This window comes from Sminthopsis crassicaudata, chromosome 6 (genome assembly GCF_048593235.1).
Source record: "Sminthopsis crassicaudata isolate SCR6 chromosome 6, ASM4859323v1, whole genome shotgun sequence".
NCBI lineage: Eukaryota > Metazoa > Chordata > Mammalia > Dasyuromorphia > Dasyuridae > Sminthopsis > Sminthopsis crassicaudata.
Window position 1 is genome coordinate 207,158,054 of NC_133622.1, and position 20,090 is coordinate 207,178,143.

A 20,090-nucleotide genomic window follows, 5' to 3' on the forward strand; every position below is an offset into this window, starting at 1 on the left:
TAATAATTGCAAAGAACTTAGCATGGTTCCTAGTACATAGCAAGTGCTATATAAATTCCAGATATTATTATTGTAATTTTTATAATTATTATTACTTTCCATCAATGAGCTAACATGAAAAGGGAGTATACTTAAGACTTTACCATGAGGCTGAGATTCAGCTTCACTCCAAAACTATCCAAAAAATATAGTTGATATAGATAAAAAAACATTTTGTTTTTGACATTTACTTTTATAAGATTTTGATTTTCATTTTTTTCTTCCTCCTCCTTACCCATCCCCAAGATGGCAATTGGATATGGGTTATACAAATTAAACATATTTCCACATCAGTTATGTTATAAAAGAAGAAAAAGAACAAAAGGGAAAAACCTAAGGAAAAAAAAGAATAGTGAAAATAGTCTGCTTCGATCTGCATTCAGACTCCATATTTCTCTTTCTGAATATGGATGAACGTTTTAGAGTTGTTTTAGATCATTGGATTGTTGAGAAGAGCCAAGTCTATCAAAGTTGATCATCACACAAAGTGTACAATGTTCTCCTGGTTCTGGCTCACTTCACTCAGTATCAGTTCATGTTAACCTTTCTTTGTAACCCCCAAATTTGGCATGTTGCCTGGTACAGAGTAGGGCATATAGATGTCACTGTGGATAGAGAGCTGGAAAAACTAAATTTAGTCCTATAGGGATGTGTTTCTGTAGACCTGTTTATTGTCCAACAGAATGAAAACATTTGAGGGTTATTTGTTGTAGGCATTTTTTAGAGAAAAAGGGAAAAAGGCCTTCGGCATGTGGAGTGGACTGAGTGGGTGGACATGAATAACATGATGTACAAGAACAGAGCAGTTGCATTCTAAGTCTTTGGAGACTCTCCTACTTTACAGGGTTCTTAGGACCTAGCCTCCTGCTTTTATAAATAATTGCTAGATTGGGTTGTCTGAAATGATAATGGAACACGCATCTGATTCTGCCTGGAGCCTATATTCTATTTTGTTTTAGAGCAAAAACTCCCAGAGTCCAGGGGGCTTAGCCACCTGTGGCTTCTGTCTCAAGAGCATAGCTCACAGAAACAGGTGGTTTCAAATTCATGGGATAGCATGGGGCAGCAGATTTCATACCAGTAGAATGGAGGTTCAAATCCTGGCTCCCCCACGTACAACCTGGGTGAGCTTGGGCAAGTGCAATTACTTGTCTGGGCCTGTTTCCTCATGTATAAAATGAGGAGGTTAAACTTTTAATTATCATTATTAAGTATTAATATAAATATTCATCTGGGGCCTATAAAAGATTTTCTGATAACTATTTCAGTATAATTTGTTTTATTTGTAGTCCTCTGCATTTTATTTTATGTCTTTATAAAATGTTGTTCTGAGAAGGAATCCAGAGGATTCACCAAACAACTGGAGGGGCCTGTGAATCACACAAAAAAAAGGCAAATAAATAACTCCTGAACTCACTGATCCTAAGATACTTCTCGGCCCCTGGAGCAGTCCCCAGGGCTCTGTTTTTCTGCAACAGCTGGAGGTGAATCTTAGTCCAGTGTAACCAAAGACGTTGGCTGCTACACGCTGATAACCCGGCTGGCTCCTAATGTTGAATGTGGAATTCCTTGGCAACTTTTCTGGCCTGGCTCACAGACCCTCCCGGCAGATGTCCAGGTCTTGCCTTCTGCTCTGGGGAAAGTGGATCCCCATGGTCTCCAGTGAGACCAACCTTTAGCAGTCATTTATTCTGATCTACTCATTTTTACAGATGAAGAAACTGAGGAAAGGGGAGTAAACCCAACTTCACTGGCTGATAGAGAGTTCTCATGCCAGCTTTCTGCTAGCCCTTCTTGAAGGTTAATAACTAAATAATAATCTAATTACTAAATAACTAAAAACAAATTAAATAAAGCAAAAAGTAAATAACCAATAACTAAAAGTATCTATTCTTCTTTTCTTGAGAACGAGGTGTTAAGTCTCAGCTTGGTCTTTTATTTTTGTGTAACTGCAGGCAAATCTGCTTCTGTGCCTCAGTTTGCTGTTCAGTCATTTTAGTCATGTCCTACTCAATATTGGATTCCATTCAAATTCCGGTCTTTGTAGGGCTTCCATCTAGTACATCCAACAGCATATGGTGTGTGGCTCAAAGAACAAAAATGAGCTCTTGAGCTGACACAGACAGAAAATAACTCCCATTTATGTGGTTTACAAAATCCATTCCTCCTTTCTTTGCAGAAGCAAGAGACTGGGCATGGAGCATTTTTATTGGCCCCATTTGGAGTTTTCTTGGCGGAGGTACTGGAATGGTTGGTCTTTTCCTTCTCCAGAACATTTTACAGATAAGGAAACTAAGGCAAATAGGGATAAGTGACTTGCCCAAGATCATAGAGGCAGTAAGAGTCTGAAGTCAGATCTTAATGGGGGAATTAAGGTAAATGGGATTAAATGATTTACCCAGCATCACATAGTTAGTTAAGTGTCTGACTTAATTTTAGGTCTTCCTGACCCCTCAATTGCTGTTTACCTTGGTTGAGCTTTTCCCATTCGTTTTTCTTCTGTTTCAAGGAATAGATCTCTGACCAGGGGGTCAGAAGGAAATATTTATTTGGAAATGAAGGTGATGTAAAAATAAAAGATCAATACCTTTTAAAAACACATATACATGAAATACATTTTTACAACCACCCTTTGAGGTATATAGTGTAAATATTTTGATCATCATTTCACAACTGAGAAAATTGATACTAAGAGAGATTAAATGACATCCCTAAGGTTATACAATCTTGTTAAGGCAGGACTTGAACGCAGATCCCTCAGTTCCTGAGTCAGTTCTGCCCCACAGTTAGTTTATCTTCTCTGTCATCTGTTCATAAGTCTCTTCTTCATAAATATTCAAAGTGAATTTGTTAGACTGAATTAGGTTGTATGTGGAGTAGAGCTCTCCACCTAGATTAAAAGATCTGTCTTAAGTCTCAGGAATCAAGAATTCAATGGGCTATTTATAGCAGTAGGAATTTTCCCTCCAACAAGTCAGCTGTACCTCTCTGACTCAGTTTCTCAGAGGGAAAAAGATGGATTCGGTACTTGACTTTGGACTCCAGAGAGAGGGGAAGTGGGCTGTTATGAAACAATAGCAGAATAATGCCTTTGGAACGCCTTCATTCTCTTCAGAACTTTCCTGCTAAAAGGACTCAAGTCAGAGGTTGGGATGCGCCTTTCAGAGTGGGAAGATTTTCCCTTGGCCCGCCGGTGCTTGGTGCACCACCACCAAAGGACACCCTGTACCCTGGCCCTGCACCTCCCTTTGGACACTTTCCCCTGTTCCTCAGCCAAGGTCAGAGATCTAACCACCTGGTCACGCCTATAACTTTTATTGTAGCTCGCTGACAGCAGGGATGGCCTTCTCACTGACAATGTCTCTCAACAGCTCTATTTCAGGCAGATTCTGAGCTACGGCTAGGGTAGGGACAGTTGAGACCTCTGGTAAAACCTCAGGATTGGTATTAGAGTCCCCTGAGTAAGAGTGATGATACAGCCACGTCTGAGGGGCAGAGGATGCTCTCCCCTTCCCCAACTGGCCCTGAGGCCCTCATTTCTCTCATGGGGTACCCAGAAAGCAGTAGTCTAGCCCTTCCTGGTCTTTCTTCTGGGTGTAACTACCTCTTTTATTCCTTTCACTGAATTTCACCAATCCAATATCTACTGACACTGACTATGGAGAAAAGGTGTCTTTCTACTTCTACCCTCTCCTCATGGCTCAATGAAGAAGATATAAATGAGACTCCTAAGCAATTGGTTGGCACAGTGGATAGAATGCTAGACCTGGAATCAGGAAAAGTTGAGTTCAAATTTGACCTGAGATACTAACTACTTTACTAGACCCTAAGCAAAGTCATTTAATGTTGGCCTGCCTCAGTTTCCTTACCTGTAAAGTGAGAGTAATAGTAATACCCCTCTCCCAGGGTTATTGCATCAAATAAGATAATAATTATAAAGTACTTTGTGAACCCTAAAAGGTTATATAAATGTTAACTATAATTATTATTATACTTGATCTTAGCCAAAACGTCAAGAAGCAATAGCTATAATTATTATCATTATCATTACCTACGAGCTTGCAATCTAGTGGGATGGGGGTAGGAATGAGGGAAGAAGGAAGATAAAACATATCACATTCTACAAAATTACCCCAGTTTCTTATATATAAAAATAGATTTTTAATAAGTTATAATAGTGATACAGCAGAAATTGTCTTTGGAATAAATTGTTGATTGTTCAGTTGTTTTAAGTCATGTCCAATTCTTTGTGACTCAATTTGGCATTTTCTCAACAAAGATACTGGAGTACCTTTGCCATTTCCTTTTCCAGCTCATTTTACTGAGACAAACAGGCAAACAGGGATAAGTGACTTGCTCAAGATCACACAGGTAGTAAGAATATGAGGTCATATTCAAATGAAGAAATTTAGATAAACAGGGATAAGTGCCTTTCTTCCCGAGGATCACACAACTAGTAAATGTCTGAGAACTCAGAAAGATGAGCCTTCCTGGCTCCTGGCCTAGAGCGCTAACCGTTATACTACCAAGCTGCCCCTTAGAGCAAGATTCAAATTATAAATCATTTACTCTCTCTGAGTCTCTATTTTTTCCACTGTAAGATACAGGAACTAGGTGGCCTCCAAAGTCCCTAGGTGGGAAGGGAATAAATATGTATATTATTAGCACTTATTTTTCCAGGCATTGTGCTAAGTGCTTTACAAACACTGTTCCATTAGATCTTCACAACAACCCTGTAAAGTAGATATTGTCAGTATTCTATTTTACAGTTGAGGAAACTGAGGCAAAAGTAAAGTGACATGCTCAGGATTACATCGTTAGCAAGGATCTGAGGTCAAATTTGAATTAAAGTCTCCCTAACGCCAGGCTCAGTGCTCTATCCACTGGATCACCCAGCTTTAAAGCTACAAAGCTGGGAATTCCTCCCGCAGCAATTATTGGTGCTTTCTTACCCTTCAAAATGCTTTACATTTACCTGTGTATGTACCATGTGTGCAGCCCCCTCCCAAGAATGGAAGCTTCTTGAGGGCAGACAGTGTATTACTTCTGTCTACTTAGCACATAATAAGTGTAACCCAAATCCCAGAGACCATAGCTGTGGAACTTCCTCCTCGATGGTGGAGACCAGTGTATCTGGGTCGTAAGGGTTGGGTCACAGTTGGTGCTGGTCTTTTTGGACTTTTTGAACTTGACCATCACTTCAGGAGCTTTTGGATTTCAGCTTTGAGAGAGCAAATGAGTGATATCAGGGTGATCCTCTTCATGGTGCTGAAGGGAAAATAAGACTGGGAAGATACTGCTGTGGAAGGTGTTAGCAGTCTCCATCATGCCCTACCCAGCTTGCTATTATCTAGTATATGTTCTCCTGTGTATGCTTTCTCTGACTTTTATTTTATTTTATTTGGATACGTTTCTTTGCTATTTGCTGTGTATGTGTTCATCGTAGAACGGACATTGGATGGGAAAGGAGTCAAGTCTTGGATATAGATTTTTGGATTCTTCTTTTCTCATGAATGTATGGCAATCAGAAGCTTATCTCAAACCTGAAAACTACATCCCCGTGACTATGACTATTTACATAAGCACATAAATATAAGTTTAGTCCAGTAGCTCTCTCTCTGAGGAGACCAGAGTGTTCACCCTCGGTTGTTCATCTTTTAGCAGACATGTAAATCAGTCTGGGAGAAGGGTTATGGGGAAGAGGCTAGAGGTATCTATCTACCTCCCTAAAAGCCACACAACACTCCCAGGCTACATCTGAGAACCGCCTTGTAACATAAGCATCTTAACAAAGATTTGTGGAATGGAATTAATTTCTCACTAAATATAAAATGTGATCAGTATTATGGGAGGTCAAGGAAAGAATTATCATCCTCCCCTTCAGGGGTGGGAGAAGGGTCAGGAACAGCTTCATAGAGGAAAAAAGAGGAAAAGACTTAAATGTTCCATTAGCAGGCATTAGAAGCCACACTTTATTATCAACCAATTAACAAGGTTTTTGTACATCTCTACTATGTTCATAGATCTGTGGATCCAAATAAATGAATCAGTACTTAATCTCAAGGAATTTGACATAGGAAACAAGATAGATAGCAAGATAGATAACTAAATATTAGATAAAGATATAAATAGAAATAGATAAATAGGCAGACAGAAAAAGAGAGACAGATTGAAAGACAGACAGAGATAGAGATGACATAGGCAGATATAATAGGTAGCTAGATAAACAGACAAATTAATAGGTAGATAATAGATAGATATAGATAAATATAGGCAGCTATAATAGGTAGATAATAAACAGACAAATATAGCTAGATATAATAGGTAGATAATGAGATAGATAGATATAAGCAGCTATAATAGGTAGGTAGATAATAAACAGACAAATATAGATATAATAGATAACAGATAAATATAGATAGATAGGGCAGATAAAATATGTAGGCAGATGATAGATAAATATAGGTAGGTATAACAGGCAGATAATAAATAGATAAAGATAGATATAATAGGTAAATAATAGATATAGATAGACAGATATAATAAGTAAGTAGATAAGTGACAGAGACAGAGAAGCATAAATAGAACTGTAAGTATAGAAACAGATAGATAGACATAAAAAAGGAGTCTATGTAGTAAGTAGAGGCTATTTTGATGTAGGGTGCTAAGTTTCAGCATCAGGAATGGATTTCACAGTGGCAATCTTAAAGCCCAGAAGTGACCTAGGAATGAGGTTTCCTTTCCTAGTATAATGTAAGAAGTCCTTGAAAACAGGGATTCTCTTGATTTTTGTCTATATTCCCAGCCTCTGCAGCACAATGATTTCTACAGGTGTGGTAGTAAAGAGAGCACCTAGCACCAAGAAGAACTCTTGCACGACTGCAAGAGTTCAGACCTTTACTAACTGCCTGATCCTGGACAAGTCACTGATTGCTTGCCTCAGTTCCCTTATCTATAAAATAAGGATAATATCTCAATCTGTAATATCTACATAATAGGGTTATCTCTTGGCATTGTTGTAAGGGGAACATTTAAAAACATAAAATGCATTATAGAAACACTAGTTATTATTATTGGTGGTGATGGTTGAATCAACAATAAATTTTACACGTAACATGCCGAAATGAGTCCCAGGGAAAATAAGCTAAGAGCACCTGGCTTCAGATCTCACGTCTGTCATTTACTACATATGTGACCTTAGAAGTTTACCTCCCTGTGCCTTCGGACAAGATGCCCCCAAAGTCACTGCCAGCTCGAAATCCATAATCCCTTCTAGAGAAGAAGCAGGCTTGAAGTCATTAGTCTTTTTCTTCCAATGCCTCTGCAATATTTTTGTAGTTGAAAAGCAATTTTAGCAAAATCCCAAGGAGCTCTCCTGTTACTTCCCCATTGGCGGCAGAGGGGATTAGTAGGCAGTCAGAGCCCAGTGGAGGCTCCAGGAAAATGGCAATGTCTAAGTTTCCTGTCCTCTCTACCCTGAGCACAGCTGCCCTGAAGATAGGCCCACCTCCTCAGCCCGATGACAGGGGGCTGCTCAGAATGCTTTGTGGAACAAAAAGATTCATTGTGAGATGACATTTTAATTACAACTTGACTGACCCACATACCTTGGCAAATCCTTCCTTCCTCACCGCCCTCAAACCTTTGGCTGTTTTCCAGGTCTTTATATCTTAGCTTGGTGGTTATTAATTACTAGAGCTTTCGTTCTAATCAAATTCTCCCCTTTCCTCCCAAATCCTACACCCCCGCAGGAATGAGCCTGGGGGAGAACAAGCTCAGGATCTTTTCCAAGGCAACCTTAACACTTCAGCTGGGAAGAAATAACACAGTCCATCTCCCTATCTCCAGGCAAGACTGCAAGACACTTCATGTTGTTTTTGATTTATGATCTGTCCTGCTGCACCTCTTCCACCCACTCTATTGACAATAGCCACAACAAAAACTGAAAAATAACACACTGATCATAAACATGCTTAGTCCAGCAGAACAAATTCTTCCATTGGCAATGCCTTAAAATGTAGGTCTTGCTCTACATTTTACATCTGTCACCTATCCGGAAAAAGGAGAGTAATCTGATTCATCTTTAGTCTTTTGTAATCATGGCTAATTATTGAGTTGATCAGAGTTCTGAAGGCTTTCAAGGTAGCTTTTTCTATACAGTTGTTATTATACAAATGGTTCTCCTAGTTTTTCTTTGGTTCTTCTTGGTTTCCTTCATCATTTCTTGTGACCTGCCTGCCTCAATCCTCTTCCCACCCCTATTCATCCTTTATTCAGGAGACAAAATGATTTTTCTAAAGCAGAGATCTGACCATGTCACCTCCCCCGTCCAATAAATTCCAATGGCTCCCTATTGCTTCCAGGAACAAACATAAAATCCTGTTTGGTGTCTGTTTATACACATTTGTGTCTTGTCTCTCCCATTAGATTATAAACTTGATTGTCTTTTATCTCTTTTTGAATCTCTAGCACTTGGCACAGAGCCTAGTAAGCCCTTATTAAATATTTATTGACTGAATTACATCTGTATACCATGATTTGTTTTGCCACTCTCCAATAACCAAAGGGACATTCCCTTAATTTTTTCAAATCATTTATTATTAATGAGATGGGGAGAGGTGAATAAACGGTGATCCAACTGTAGTAGGGAATATCTCTGGGTGGGGAACCTTGGGGTCCTGTGATGGATTCCTAGTGGATCATGAGTGAGCCTTGAGTTGTGGCAGTTTGGGGAGGATGAGTCATGATAAGATAGGAGCTAGCATATCCCCCTGGTACACTGAGATTATTATATATGGACTTGAGACTCGGTGCTCCCCTCCAAATCAATTCCCCACAGTGACATCAGTATTTGGGGAGCAATGAGGAAATAATCCTACTAGATGCTATATCTAAATAATATTAATCTGTGTGATTATTAATGATTAAGTTTAACCCTGAAGAAGAGCTAAGAAAACATACATTCCCACTCCTCTTGGCAAGTGGGGGTCTCCGGGTGTATAATAATGCATATATTGTCAGATACAATGTGTTGATAGGCTTTGCTGAATTTTTTTCCTCTCTCTTTAAATCCTTGTTTCAAGAGATGGTTACAAAGAAGGGAGGAAGGGAGGACATGATATGAAAACAAAACTTTTAAAAACAAAGATATGAAAAATAGAACTCTGTTGTGCCCCAAATAGTCTTTGCACAACAAAAGAGACAACTGAGGGATAAGATAGGGAGGGGATGATCATTGATCACTGATCATTCAAGAATGATCAATACCTATAGATATATGATGATAGATAGGGTCTCTCGACACTTCTTGACAAAATCTGAGACACCTGAGAAGTGAATCCTTTGAGCTTTGGTGCAAATCTTGGGAAGAAGAGGTCATGAACTTACTTGCCACACCAATCTGGAATAGCCTTGGACTTATTAGACAATTTTGAGTTGGGAAACTCATAGAAAATGGGAGCTCTTGACATTCCTTTTTTGTAATCAGGCCAACCAGAAGAGAAGGGAAAATTCTCTTCTAAAATACTTCTTCCTTAGGAAGAAACCCTTGTTCCCCTCTAACGCTTCACTGAAGTGCAGGGAGAAAAAGTAGCTTTGGCTAATGTAGAATGGATTAACCAGTACTTCCTTAGTATTCCCTTTTGTAGATCTTATGGAAGAAGAGACTTAAGATTATAAATCTAGAATATACCTTAGAGAACATCTAGTCCAAACTTCTTCATTTTGCAAATGAAGAAATTTGAGTAATTTGTCCAGTCACATAGAAAGTATCAAAAAAAAGGATATGAACCCAATATTTTTGGCTCTAGAGTCAATGCTATTTTTACTTTACCAAGTTGTTTCTGAGGGCTAAGCTTTGACTTATTCAGAGAATCATGGGATTTGAAAAAATGGGGAAAAATCTTAGTGATCATCTGCCATATCCTATACCCCAAAAGGAATCTCCACTACAACATAAGATGAATAATATTTAGGGAAAAGGCAACATAGCAGATCACTCAAAGAGGCAGTATCCAGGGCAAGGGTAGAGCAGCCAAGAGGTATATGAATTCTCTGGATTCACTTTAGGAAAGAATGATATTCTGATTTTTATCCCTAGTTACCCCTCGTGAACCCCACACTAGATTCTTTAGGTAATTTTCATGCTTTCTCTTCTCTAGGATCTCTCTAAATGTACTCACTTGTGAGGTTCCTTGTTTATTCCAAAGAAAATTTGGGGGTTCTCCTTTTATATTGTTATAGAGAATTTTAGAGAGTTAAGTGAAAATAGGGCAGTTGTTGTTCAGTATATTTTCAGCTCAAATGCTCGAAAAGCAAAGGAAAGGTGACGGTGGCTTTGATTTCTGGGCCTAACAATGATTTCCCAACCATTTCCAGAAACAGAGCCTCAAACTCTATGCCTCTGGCTTGTACAGAGGGCAACAACATTTGAACTTAAGATTACAGACCCTCCTGGAGAAATTTTATTTCCCTATTCCAGGAACAGATATGTATGTCATAGTCATAGAAATGTTAGAGCTAGAAAGGACTAATTCAACCTTTGGCTCTCCTCCCCACAACCTACCCACTACAGGGGGTTAGACTAGATAATAATCTCCAAGATCCCTTATGACTCTAAGCATATGAGATGTTATCATATTACTTAGTCATTTTACAGATAAGAAAAATAAGGCCCAGAACGGAGAGTGTACAATGGCATTTATTGAGTTAAAGGCCTCAGGGGCAAATTTGTTTTTGAAATGAGCTATTTCTCAAATCAGAAAAGTGGGGCACTTGACCTCTGGGAATAGAAATGGCAGCAGCTGCTTCCCATACTCCTAACTGACTTATAAGATTCCCTTCTACTAGAAGCTGGGGATAAGAGCTCAGTGAGGCTAAATCTCTAAACTGTATTCCCAAACTTACTATTGAATAGATGGGTAGATAGATAGATAGATAGATAATTAGATAGAGAGAGAGAGAGGAAGAAAGAAAAGAGGAAAAAAAGAGAAAGAAAGAAATGAAGGAAGAGATAAAAAAGAAGAGTAAAGAAGGAAGGAAGAGAGAAAGAAAGAAAAAGAAAGAGAGAAGAAGGAAGGAAGGAAGGAACCAATAGAGGGAGGGAGGGAGGGAGGAAGGAAGGAAGGAAGGAAGGAAGGAAGGAAGGAAGGAAGGAAGGAAGGAAGGAAGGAAGGAAGGAAGGAAGGAAGGAAGGAAGGAAGGAAGGAAGGAAGGAAGGAAGGAAGGAAGGAAGGAAGGAAGGAAGGAAGGAAGGAAGGAAGGAAGGAAGGAAGGGAGGGAGGGAGGGAAAGAGGGAGAGAGGACATTTATTAAAGGCTTACTATGTGCCAGATAGCATATTAAGTACTGGTGATAGATGATGAAAAGTAGAAACACAGCTCCCCTCAATGAGTTAACATTTTATTGGGAAAAATAGAATTTAGTGGGTTGCTGGAAATGATTAAACCGTAGCTGCTGAGCTGATTGTGTTAGAAGGAAGAAGAACAAGAGAGCCAGGTGAGATCTTGATGGCAGAGCCCTACTTGATATTTCTGGGGAGCTTTCTTTGCACATTTGTGGTTGTGTTCCACCATGTTGGATGTGTCCCCAGGAGAGTCTTACATTATACTTTGAGCTGTCCAAGGTCTGGGACACAAAGTACTGAACACCAAAGGGTTGGGCAGTGTTAACTTTTATAGGTCAGCAACAGCTGCATCCTTTCCTAATCCCTTTGCTCTCCCTATTTCAAAGGACCCTGAAATGAGCCCCCTGGCTTAGAGAGTGTTTTGAGACAAAGGACATAATCTCATGATATGTGATAGGATAGATTATTCCCTTGAACTTCCCAGATTGCTTTGTTTACCCCTAATCAAATCTCCAAGAGTTTTGCACTGGGAAAAACGGGGAAAAAATTAAATATCATTTAAGTTAGAAAAGGGCAAGGATTTACATTTTAAATGGAAATGATTTCTCTTAAGAGTGTCTTGCTTGGATCTCTTGTGATGTGTCCTTGGTGTCTGGGAGATGTGAGCTGAGGCCCTCTCCCCTTCCTTTCTGGCCCCACCCTAGCCCCAGCTGCTGCTATTGTCTGACCAAAAAAAAAAAAAAAAAAAAAATCTATGTATTAATTGGAGGCCATTGGTAGCCTTGGAATGCTGTTATTAGGCTCAGATGTTGGCTGCAACAAAATCCAACAACTTTTGGTTTGGGATTGGAGCCAATGAATTCTTGTCTTTGAAGGACTAATGGGCCTCCCCTCTCCCCCTCCCCCCATTTGCTTTGCTTCTCCCCCCATATTCTTTCCATGGATGTGCTGCCCACTCCCTCCTTCAACTGCTTAGGAGGGAATGGGGAGTTTTTCAGCAAGTGTGTGGCCAGTTCATTTAGTTTCTTTCTATTTCGAAGAAGCCAATTCATTTTTCTGCACAGATAATTAAAGCTATAATGAATTCTCTAAGATGAAAATAAAAATAAAATTAGAGTTGTCCTTTGAATGTTTCTTCCCCCCTAAACCTCTTCCTCCTCTCAACTTCCTTATTACTGATGGCTAATAATATTATCAACCTAAACATACTGCAGGATCCAGGACACTAAATTCTGATTTTATATTTTAATTTTAATGAGGGTGAGGTGGGGAATTTTCTTCAAAAGTCAGATGATCTTTGAATCATTTTATCCCCACCAAAAGTTTTCTCTATGACTCTGAAGGTATACTCAATGTTTTGTTTTACACATATGTGGATAAAATAACACATACACCTCCCCATCCCATGCAAGCATTCAATGTAACAATATATATTAGCTACAGGGCTGCCTTTATTCAATCCCTAAACAAATGCAAAGTAATATAAAAAATTCAGAGTAACCCAGAAACAGTTGATATAATTCTGTCAAACCCTGAAACTTTGCTAAATCTCACATTTACCTATAGAGGGACCTATAGAAACCTCCAGCTTTGTAATCTCACCCTAAGGTGAGATTCCCATTTCCACAAAGTCTTCATTGTGGAAATGACTCAAGGTAATAAATGAGAATAAAGTTCATGTTTTGCTCTTCATCACAGTTTAGTCACTTGCTGCTTCTCTAGCTCCAAGGCCACAAGTTCAACCTTGGCCTAGAAAATCCTGGCACTCCTCCTGAAATCTGGGATTTTACTACTCCCTTTTCTGAGTCACATGGTCCTTGCTCTCCATGGCTGGTAGAGGTTCTACCATACCCTCTGCATAGCTAGGTAGAGAAGAGAGAAGGAAGGGAGGAAAGAAGGAAGAGAAGGAGGGAGGGAGGAAGGAAGGAACAGAGGAAGGGAGTGAGGGAAGGAGGAAGAGAGGGAGAGGAAGGAGAGGAAGGAAGGAAGGAAGAAAGGAAGGAAGGAAGGAAAGATTCAGAGACTTGGAAGTGTATACAATGAACAAAAGCATTTTTTTTGCTTTTTAAAAAAAATAGTTTTTAAAAATGATATATCTGTGACTTCCAAAAATACATACCAACATACCCAATTTCAGCAAGCCTTCCCTTATAACAAATAAACAGTTCTGCCCCTGAAACATACAAATCAATAGAGTTTGCAACATATCACATCCATATCTAATGAAAGGAGTAAGTTCCCTTTTGTCATAGACTTATTTATTAATCATTTGTTTTTTTTTTTAAATTCATTTAATAATTAAATAATAAGGATTTATTGCAAATTTTATCTCATTTTATGTTTGTTTTGTTGGATGTTTATTAAATGTATAGTCTTTTAAGTGACAAATCACCGTTTCCCTTACTCCCACTTAACAAAGTGTTTGGTACATAGTAAGGCTCTATAAACATGAGCTATGAGCTATTATTAGATACAAAATTCTGTAGATTCATTTCTCTCTTCCCTCTTTTCTCCACTGGAAGCAACTTAGAATCTTGGAATTGGAAAAAGACCCCAGAGGCTCTAGCTGAGCCTAAACACAAGTAAGAAACTCTAAAATATCCAACATAGGATCATACAGCCCTACTTACCTGATTCAGGACCTTCCAAATGGACTCATAAATGCCTGCTAACTGGCTCTTAGCTCTCTAATCCTAGTTTCACACACTTGTCAAATCTTTTAGGACACAGGTCTGATTACTCCCTGTTATTCCTTTGTTCAAGAAACTACACAGATTTCCTATTACCTAGAACAGGAGTGGGAAATCTTTTTTTCTGCCAAGGGCTATTTGGATATTTATAACATCCTTCACAGTCTATACAAAACTGTCAACTTAAGAACTCAAGCAGTAGGATGCTGTTTTACCTAACTTTCAGTTCATTTTCTCCTGGGGTTGATTATGCAAATGACACCTGAACGAGAGGGAAAAAACCTCAGCCTCCTCTGGCATTCAAAGTCATTCAGAGATGGACTTCAATCTCCTTTTCAAGATTTCTTTTTTAAAATTAATTTTTTCCTTGTAACATTTTAAGTTTCGAATTCTCTCCTTCCCATTCTTCCCACCTCATATGTGTAAAATCTTACTAAGCATACTTCCACTTATCATATCTTTTCTAATGTGAATAGCATCTCCCATTATAGGCCATTTGTAGTTGATTTAAGTATAATACTTAGAATAACTTAGTTGTTCATACTTACTCTTCAAACAATATTGTTGCTACTGTATACAACATTCTCTTGCTTCATCTTCATTAGTGGTATATATATTTTTATACTAGTGATTTGGTTTTCTCTCTTTTTAAAAACAAACATTTTAAACAATGATTCATCTATTTTATTGCTTTTGTCATAAAACCAACTCCTCGTTTTATTTATTAATTCAATGATTTTCCTAAATTCAACTTTATTAATCTCACCTTTAAATTTTAGGAGATTTCAATTTTTATTTCTAGTTTTTAACACTGCAATCCCAATCCATGGAGTTTTTTTTTTCCTTTCTCTATTTTATTGATGTAAGGACTCAAAGATATAAGTTTTCCTCTGATTACTGCTTTTGTTGCATTCCATGAGTTTTGGTATATTGCTTCATAATTATCATTCTCTTTAATAAAATTCTGTATTGTCCCTATGACATTCTTTACCGCACTCATTCTTTAAGATTAAAAATTCTTCAATTAATTTTAATTGGTGTTTCCATTGCTCTTTGTTGAATATGATTTATATTGCATCTGAAAAGTACACATTTGATATTTTGCTTTTCTGCATTTAACCATAAAAATTTTATATTCTAATACATCATCAATTTTTGTAAAGATACATTGCCTCCAAGAAAAAGGTTTATTCTTTTTTATTTCCATTTAATTCTTTACTGATACCTATCATATTTAATTTATTTAAGATTCCATTCATCTCTTTACTTCTTTCTTGTTTATTTTTTGTTTAGATTTATCTAGTTCTGAGAGGAGAAAGTTGAAGACCTCCACTATTATTAGCTTTTTCCTTTAAAATATTTGGATACTATAGCATTTGTTGCAAATATTATGGTATTACTTTGTTGTAAATAAATGGTATTATTTTATTACTTAGCTTTTATCAAGATGCAGCTTCCTCATTTACCTCTTTTAATTAAATCTATTTTAGCTTTAGTTTTGAGATAATGATTGATATCCCTACTTTTTTTTTTGTATCAGCTGAAACATAATAACTTTTACTACCAAACTTTATCTTATTCTATGTGTATCTCTCATTTTAAAAATGTTTCTTGTTTCTTCTAAACAAATTGTTAGATTCTGGTTTTTAATCCATTCTGCCATGCATTTCCATTTTATGGGTGAATTCATTCTATTCACATTCAATTTAATTAATTGTCATGTATTTTCCTCCATCCAATTTTTCCTCATTGCTTATCCTTCTCTCAGTCTCTTTTTATCCTATTCCTCCTCAGGCATCTAATTTACTTCTCATTATTACCTCCATAATCTACACCTTTTCTATGAATCCTCCCCTTATCCTCTCCTTTTGCCCCCGTTCCTTAATCTACCTACCCTTCTAAAATCTCCTTTTTACTCTGTCCCCTCAACCCTTCTATTTCTCTGTTAATTTAGAAGATTTTTATATCCTTCAAGATATATGTTATTCTTTCTTTAACCCAATTCTGTAGAGTATGAGTCTAACATTACCAGACCTCTACCCTCCTGACCTCTACTATAATTCTTCCATTCACAGCTCATTTTAGAGATAATTGCTCCTTTTTGCCTCTTCCTACCCAATTTTACTTTTTAGGACCATCTCATCATACTCAACTTAACCAGGAGACTTCTATCTATGTGTTCTCTTTCAAATTATAATGTTCTTTTTTTAAAATTATAGCATCATTTCATTTTTATTCACATTCCAATGTCATATTTATTCCTGTGCCATAAGCTTTTGTTTCTCCTATTTGGGGGAGGAATATCTTTTTTCTTTTGAGCAATCTCCTCTTCTGCTTTGGGAACAATTTGTTCCTTTCCAGTAAGAATCATCTGGCAAGATGGCAAGACCTCATATATGAGTTGATTTGACTATGGACCCTATAAGGACACCTTCACTTTTTGGGAACCTTATTACTGGATATACTCAATGGCAAGAGACTATATCCAAACTCTTCAGTTCCTCATTACTATCTACATTTTAAAGCATATACAGCAAGAATTCAACACTCTTTTTGGACCATTGACTCTGTATTCTACCCCATTTCTTAGCATAGGCATACCTGTCAACTCCACCATTGTATCAATGGATGGGAATATATTGTGTCTTCAGTGTGACATCTTTTAAATACTTGGTAGCTTTTCAGATATGCATGTCCTTGGTATTTTGGGCTGTTTCAGGAATATTCTTAAAGTGGACCCAGAGATATGAACCTCTTGACTTACATGATTTTGTGGAGTTCTTTGGATCAATAGAGTCCTGCTTTATTTTAAATGATTACCCAGGACAGATCAAAAGAAGAGGAAAAGCCAAATAATACAATTCTTAAGAGTTGCAGATAATGTTTTCCCATATAAGAAATAAATAACTTGACCTTATTAAATTCCTTATAATTTCATGTTTGTGTTATTATCTTTTTCCTTATTATAGATCACATTTTCCATTATGGTCACAAATACCTAAAAGTCATTCATTAAAAAAATTTTTTTTTTCATTCAAGATTACACTCAGCTTTGCTGGATAAGTTATTCTTGGTTGCAAACCTAGATCCTTTATCCTTTGAATATCATGTTCCATACACTTTTAATGTAGAAGCTGCTAAATCTTGTGTTATCCAAACTGTGGCTTTAAATCATTTCTTTTTAGTTGCTTGTATTATTTTTCTCCCTGACCTGGAAGCTTTGAAACTTAGCTATAATGTTTCTGTGAGTTTATATCTTAGGATCTCTTTCAGGTGACAATTCATAGGTTTTTTTTTTTTTTTAATTTATATTTTGCTTTCTAATTCTAAAACTTCAGGAAATGTTTCCTTAAAATTTCTTGAATATATAATCTAGACACTTTTTTTGATCATAACACTCAGGTAGTCCAAAAATTCTTATAGTAATTCTGCTTGATCTCTTTTCCAGATCATTTTTTTTTCTTAATGAGATGTTTCAGATTTTCTTTTAGTTTTTCATTCTTTGATTTCATTTTATTATTTCTTGGTGTTCTACGAAGTTTTTAGCTTTTCTTTGCCTACTGCTAACTCTAATTGCTAAGAAGTTGTTTTCTTTTATAAATTGTTGTATCCCTTTGAATTAGTTGACTTTCTTTTCATAATTTTCTTGGTTATTTCTCATTTACCTCCTAATTTTTCCTCCCTTATTTGATTTTTAAAATAATTTTAAAGTTCTTCCAAAAGTTCTTTTTGGGCTAGTAACCATTTTACATGTTTTCTTGGAAGTATAAATAGCTGTTTTGACCTTACTGTTTTCTTTTGATTTTGAACCCAGATCTTCTCTATCACCATAGTAGCTACCTATAATTGGATTCTTTCTCTTTTGTTTGCTCATGTTTTAATGGTTTATTTCTTAGCTATTAACTTTGTATTAGATTTGGGCTCTGGGATCATAAAAAAGGAAAAAGGATCCACATGTACAAAAGTATTTATAATAGCTCCATTTATGGTGGCAAAGAACTGGAAATTAAGGAATGGCTTAAAAAGTTGTGGTATGTGAATGTAATGGAATAATATTGTGCCAAGATGAACTTATGATGAGCTTAAAGGTTTCAGAAAAATGTGAGAAGTCTCATGATAGAAAATGCTAACTATATCTAGAGAAAGAACTATGCAGTCTGACCAAAGCATACTATTTTCATTTTTTGTTGCTTCGTTTTCTTCTTCATGGTTTTCCCCTTTTTGTTCTGTTTCTTCTTTCACAACATGACTAATGTGGAAATATGTTTAAAACATTTTGGGATTTTAATCTGGAGGCATGAGGGATAAAATGGAGCAGAAATGAACAGAATCAGGAGAACATTATACAGAGTAATAACAATATTGTAAGATAACCAACTGTGAATGAATTAGCTATTCTCAGCAATACAATGCTATCTACTTCCAAGAAAGAATTGCTGATATCTGAATACAGATTGAAGGTTGTTATTGTTATTATTTTATTATTCTTGTTGGTCTGTATTTTTTTTTCAATATGGCTTGTATAATTGAATATGTATAATCAAATCAAATTGCCTTCTCGAGGAAGGGATAAGGAGGGAAAACAAGAATTTGGGACTCAAAATTTAAAAAAAAAAAAAAGGTGAATGTTAAAAAAATGTTATTTATAGTAATTGAGAAAAATAAAAACAAACAACAGATATGCCCCCCAAAAAATGACTATTATCAGTGAAACTGTAAATATTTCCTGTTGAAGAGGGAAGATACTGATGGGAAGAAAACTAGTTAGAAAGCTATCATAATAATCCAGGTGAGAGATGATGAGATATAAATGGTAGAAGTTGCATAAGTAGGGGATATATTTAAGAGATATAATAGAAGTAGAATTGAAGCATAACAAAATCTGTAGCTTACATAATATCATTAAAAAAAAAACAAAACTCTATGACCTTTCTTTAAAGAGGTGGGGTATTATGAATTCAGAACGTTAAATGTCCTTTAAAAATAGTCATTTAACTCCTATTTTTGCTTAAGTTTTTGTTCTCATCATAAGGAAAGGCCGCCTGGGTGCGAGGGATGGGGTGACATATTTGGAAATAACAGAGATGAAAGAACAAGAGGCATGAATAAAACTGATTTAAAGAAATAGCTCTGTGCTGCCAGGGCTGTAGATAAGAGTCAGCACATAGTTCTTGATACGGGATTTCCTATTTCCTTCTTTGGGGGCTCTGAGGTACATGTCAGAGAAAAGGAAGACAATTGCTTAAATGAAGCTGAGGCACAGGATTGAGCTCTGATGTATTCCTGGGAAACCACAATTGCACCAGGATTGTTTGTTTTTTTTTCCTCTTCAAGGACATGAATGTTAAGATTTCCCATTTAGGAAAGGGCTTCTTTCCATCTCTCCTTTCAGAGATAAAAGGTGAACCTAAGCTCCCATGAGTCAGGGGGCTCATTATTACTTATCAACTTATTGCTGTGGACCTGCTTCCATGGCAATAAAAACTGAATCAGTTCTTTTGAGCAGATAATCCCCTTGTGAGAAAGATATCATTTCTGAGCAGGCCTGCTGAGATCCAGGAGAAAAATGTAGAGGCAATTATGAGCTTGTATTTCCATGGCATCCTGGGTAGTTGGCCAAAGGTTTGGTGGAGTAGAAGGAGGGAGGATGAAAGGTTTTTCCAAAGGAAAGGCATCCCAAACTCATGGGAGAAATGTGTTTTTGGAAGCAGGCTCTGGAGATCTATGGCCACTGTCACCTTTACCTCAATATCTGAATAGCCATCGGCTTGTTTATAGTCACAGGAAAATGGAACAATAAGGTCACACATATGAATGGATGGATGGATACCAGTTTGGTTATAACCACTGTTCATTCTCTCTTCAAGTCAGGACTTGAAGAGCCCAAGAGCTCAAAGCTTACCAGGGTCCCATTATAATGTTAGGCTTTCCAGTTGGCTTGGAAGATTTGAAATCATGAAATTTGAATTCAAATTCTGAGTGCCAACAGCAGTTATTTCCCATCTCCAGCAACTCTG

At 37.0% G+C, this 20,090-nt stretch overlaps 1 protein-coding gene across 1 annotated transcript in view; it reads left to right on the plus strand.

Annotated features, from left to right (window-relative positions):
- The first annotated feature begins 3,181 nt into the window (after positions 1-3,181).
- Positions 3,182-20,090, plus strand: part of MICAL2 (microtubule associated monooxygenase, calponin and LIM domain containing 2) — a 304,056-nt gene continuing 287,147 nt past the window's right edge. The window contains exon 1 of the mRNA XM_074274666.1: positions 3,182-3,317. The gene's annotated coding sequence lies outside the window, so the exon portion shown is untranslated. The remainder of the gene's footprint in view (positions 3,318-20,090) is intronic.